Source organism: Fringilla coelebs, assembly GCF_963513975.1.
Source record: "Fringilla coelebs genome assembly, chromosome: 6".
NCBI lineage: Eukaryota > Metazoa > Chordata > Aves > Passeriformes > Fringillidae > Fringilla > Fringilla coelebs.
Window position 1 is genome coordinate 14,041,463 of NC_140034.1, and position 5,792 is coordinate 14,047,254.

The window sequence follows — 5,792 nt, forward strand, 5'->3', positions numbered from 1 at the left end:
TGGATGCACATTCCAGAGAGAAATAAACTCAAGGGGAAGGTCTCTTAGGTATATTTTGTCCCCCAGGAGATTTAATTGGAATGAACTATATAGCTTAAACACACCCATACTCTTTATCTCCTCCATACCTAAGCATTGCAGAATGTGTGAAATGTGGTACACAACTTTAAAGGAAAAAATAAACACTCTTGTATATACATATATATGTACTCACACATATGCACATATAAATAAATAAATATGCATCATTGTGGCTGGGGGAAGGGAAACAAAACACATACAACAGCATTTACTTTCCTGGAGGCTTGTGCATAATCTCGTGCCTGAATGCTGTCTTGTGATCTCTACATAACCTTTGAAACACAAGTGCATATTTCACCCTTGCAGACTAGCACAACCATTTTTTTGTCATTCCAATTTCATTTCCAGTGCGGTGTGGACTGCGGGCTCAGCAGTCACTGGAGTCTGAAGTGACTCTTGGGACCTCCTCACTGTTCTATATGCAAATGGCCCTGCACCTGGGCAGCCGAGCGGGCTTGCCGACAGTTTAGTTATGCAAATCTGATTGATCGAGAGCATATTGCAGAAGAACACACGCAGGCCTGAGACACTGGCAGCTATATTTCACTGGCTAAATTCCCGAAGAAAGAAAAAAAAATTAAATGCCAAGCATTTTGATGCATATTCCTATCAACCCCTGAAGTGCTCTAGCGTTTATTTCGGTATGTTTTCAACACTTTGTTTAAATGTTGTTAATGCAATTTCTTGTGCTATTGCTGAATTCAAAGAAGGGCTTGTTTTCTGGGGTTTGGTTGGTTTTCTTTAAAAAAAACAAAAAAAACTCAAAAAAGACCCAACAACAAAGGGACAAAGAAAGACCCGAAACAACAACAAAAAATAGTTGCTATGATGTCGCAACACAATAGGTCTGTCAGTTTATTTGAAATAATTCTCCAGGAAAATGGAGTAAATGCAGTGTTAAAATATAATTAGGTCTTACAGTACAGAGGAGTGCAAAGAAACTGATGTACTAGCACAAGTTTCCCAGACTTTATTCTTTCTGCAACAAAAGGTAAAACAAACAGAGGGAATGTAGATTACATACTGTCACCCAATGTCGAAAGCGCTTCTTTATTTACTAAACACATTGTATAAAAATGCAGGGAAGGAAAAGAAAAAAGAAGATAGAAAATAAAAGAATCATCTGGGATCAGCTTAAAATAATAAATTCATTTTTATTTAACAGAAAAAGAAGAAACTAAAAGAAAAAATGACAACCCACCTATGTGTGAGCATGTGGAAACCTCTAATAGAGAACACGCTTCAGGCATCAAGTTAATCTCAGTTTATTGCATACAACTGATTTATCTTCATTTATAAATGAGTGGTGAGCCTTGGTTCTAATATTTGCATTTCTTGTAGTTGTGTTTATGTACTTTAATGCCTTGGGGAGCCATTCATGGTGTTGAAATAACATGATTTTTATTTTCTTTTCCCAGTTTTTCCAACAGCAGATACAGGCTATTTCAATGTTTGAACACCGTTAAAGCCACTGGGGAGACACATTAAATGGGACTTTTCAATCACTCATTTTATCTTTTCCAGGTCACATTGCAACAGAGGTTTTCAACAAGAGGGCTAATCAGACTAAATTCAGAACATACATTTTTATTGATTTGATGTTGGAGTTTTTGCTTGTTGGTTTGCTTGCTTGTTTGAAACAGTCTCTTCTCGGGCAAGTTTAGGGGTTGGTGGTTCCCCAGCTAAAGACTTACAGTTGCACAGATCCCAAAGTAGAGAAGGGAAACTGTCTCCAATGGTATGCCTAAAATGACTAATGCAGCAGAGTCAGGTCCCACGAAGCATTCCACAAAACAAATTGTTACAATAGGCCACTAGACAAACACCTATTAGTATGGTCCTACAGAATCTGAATCCACAGAAACTCTCCCAATAAAATATATTCCCATTGTGAATTAGTGCATAAAGTTCTATTACCTCAGAATACTTTTACATAAACATGCAATTAAAACAGGTATTATTTGATTTAACTGGAAAATAAAATGTATTTGATTTTTAATCTCAGAGTTAAATCTGTGTTAATCACAAGAGGACTGTGCACAGAGCAAAATTCCTTGGTAACAGAAGATTGTCCAAAAGCACTCCTAGAAATCCCCCTGAGAAATATAGTTAAAATTTCTAGAGAGAAGCCCAAGTTATCTAAAGGACTTGAAAAGCCAAGCAACCCTGCTGGAGCAATGTAAGAGCACATCTTATTGAATAGAAAACATTTCTCTGCACGTTAAGTTGTATTGCCTTTGGCAGAAACTCTTCAGCTGCAAATTTGTCCAAGGAATGACATACAGTACACATCAGAGGAGTAATGAAGGAAAGAGGCTTAGATGGGCACTTTGCAGCTGTTATTGAGCCTTGTCTGCTGCATTCAGCAAAAGGGGGAAGAAAAACCCAACCGAAATAGAGGGACCATCTTTGTGCGTCCCCAACTCTTACTACCATCTCTTTAAAATAAATAATTAAATAAACAGTTTAAAAAATAGCCATCTGACAAGCAAAGCCTAGCCAGAGGGTCAAAAATGAAGATCCTGGGAAAGGTCAAGTTTAATCTCTACCCACGATGCCCTAGTGCATCCCTCACAACAGCTGACTAACAAAAGGGGCTCAGCACTGTGACTGACAGAATTCTTAATTGTATCCACTCATTCATGACAATTTGATTAAAATATTACGCCAAAGTCTCACCCCCTGTTTGCTTCGATCCTCCAAATCTAATTTTGAATTTTCAGAAAGGAGATTACCTCCACAAGCATGACTGGGATGCTATTAACTTCTACTTAATCTTTATTACTGATGTGAATTTAACATATGTATGGCTTCGTCTCGCTCCTGTTGTTTTCTCTCTAAAGTAACGTCTAGGCAATATACAAGTGGCGGACATTAATTTTCACTTTGATATTCTGTCATACCAAAGCTCATACTTTCATATGAAAATTTAAAGATGTACTCTCTTAATACTGTGGCACAATTAGACTGCATTAAAAAAATACCAAACACAGACTTGCTTCCTCTAGTCCCCACCAAAGAAAAGAACAAAGCCTCACTGAACAGACTTCGAAGTATTATAACTTTTCACTGTTATCTCCAGCTATATCCCCTTCATTATAGGAGCTGTTCCAAGGATTGACAAGAGCTGTTAAATTCTACTTAATGCCAATAATGCAGTCGTGAAGAAGTCAAGAAAGAAGTCAAAATTTCTAACAAATTTGGATTATTCCCAAATTTATGAAACAAATAGTTGAATATGGCCATTGTTACCTGTATCCCCATTTCAAAATATATTTGAATAAAAGATATGATTTAATCTTCAAGATGTTTACTCTACTCCCACACTCCTTTTCTCCCCACAAGTAACACAACAAATTGACACAACCAGCTGCAATTATGTTTATAGGAATATTCACAGACCTATTGAACATGAAACATTTCTAATAAATAGCCTGGTCTGGAAAAGAATTCCACTGAAAATATTATTTTATTTCCTCCCCTTTCCCCCAGAGGATTAGAAAAATATATTTTGATATCTTCTTTTGCAAAATATTTTTTTTCATTTCTTTCCATGTCTATTTACTGTTATTTTAAAAAGAGAAACAATAAATTAATCTTCTTAAATTAAGATGCCATGACTTCCTAATTTGCCTGTCCAACTACTGCTCCCATCAGCAGGGGAGTATTTGGACTTGATTCAAACTTCAGGGCAGATATCACCTCCAGTCATTTAACACGTATACCACTTACAAGGAGTGGTGGAACTACCCTAAATGTCTCAAATTCCACTCTACCTGGACAATAAGTGATAGACTGATATCTAGGAGTAGTGTCTGCAAGAGGCTTCTCAGAATCCTTTTCCACATTTCATACATTTTGCTCAAATAAATATTCGGAGTACTGCAGTACTGGAAAATAATCTGTATTTCTGTATTTCTGTATTAAAACCTTTTTCAGCATTTCCCCAGGACTGAAAGTGTACTCACACTCAAAGTATTTAGGACACTTCCACCTGTATATACATGCATATTCTCTCTATCTTGTTCTTCCTGTTCCTAACACTGTCATGAGACTCAAGAACCTCTAGATAAGGGGACAGCAGCACAGTAGAGAGCTCCTGTGTCTTGCAACAACTTTCAAGTTTTCCAAAGTATTCCCACTACAGCCATAGAAATACAAAAATTGTCTGAAGTTGCATCATGACTGTGACAATACTAATGAACACTGAAAATATGAATCTAACTGGTCTCTCCCAGAGAAATCCCTACTTCAACTGATTTCACCACAGCTTTTAGAGGACTGATACATAAAGGACCATGTCACAATAAGAAAAAGAAATGTGCAACAGATCTGCCAATCTCATCCTCAAAAAGTACCCTCCTCCCCAGTTCCAAATCTCAAGATTTGTTTAATCCTTGGTATGTCAGCACAACATATCGACACCTGAAGGCTTCTAAATGACATCAGAAGTACAGATGCAACAGACTGAGCACATCATAGGTTTGCTCCCCAGCAAATTTTGTGACCCAGGAAAGGGTGGATGAAAATGTGACAGTGAGCTCTGCTTCTCCCTTGCAAAAGAAGAGTAGAACTCTTGTACCCCCAAAGACCAGAAAGTCAGTTTCTTGTTAGAAGTGCAGGAAATGAAAATGTACACATTTCATTCTCTGAGGACACAATGCTTTTTGGGAGCTTTCTGGCTAATACAGACCAGAAGCTGAGCAGCACAGCTGCACTGCAAAGGCAGACTTTACAGGACAGGTTTAATAGATAGCAGATCTGCTTTGTTTAAGGTCACATCACTTGCTTACACAGAGATATCACCAGAGGTTCCTCTTTCTTTTGCCAGATTTTTAACAACTGCAGAATAATCCATTTTCCCAGATGTCTGTCCCCCAGTTTTCAGCAAATCACTGCTGGGAAGACATGCACTGTCTGTGCAGGGGGAGCAACACAGAGACCTCCCCCATCTCCCATAAGCATAGGGTCACTCAGCACACTTAACGACACCAACAAATACTTGTTCGACTCCCTCTCTCCAAGAAAATGCATCCCCAGCCACCCATCTCAACTTCCTACACGAGTTTTCTACTGCATAAAAGTCACCAAAGCAGTTCCACTGTTGCCACGGGAGCAAAGTATCTAGACCCAAACTTAGCTCCTGGGTTTGAGCAAGTGTGGTTGCACGAGGGCAGGGTGATAAAATCACCAGGCACTGTCTCAAAAATTCAGGTAGAAGGAAGAAAAAATAGTTACTGTCTCTGAGGAAAAGGAGCCCTCACCACACATGGCCTTCATAAGGCCAGAGGTTTTGCCTCAGTACTCCCAGGTGAATAATCCCTCCAATAACAAAATTAAGTACCTCATATTGTTTCACCCTAATTTTGACACAGGCAGCGGCTATGTCTTTAAGTTAAATCAGTGTGCAACACAAAATTTACTAACTGTGGAGGGAGAAACAGCCACTTACAGCATGTCAAACCTCATTTCTCTGACCGTGGTAAATCTTCATGGAAGGTTTTTTTCCCACTTTATCTGCCCACAGTCCTGGATATCAAACTGGAAGCTACTTCCAACAACTCTAGTCTACTGAATGCCAAATGGAATGTACTACACTGCCTGCAATATGCCTCTGGAGAACTGCAGCCAAAGGGTCACAAGGTCTGGTTCTTCCCCCCACCCCCCCATCTCTAAAATCAGATGGGGGTTTTTCCTTGCTGTAGTCTTTG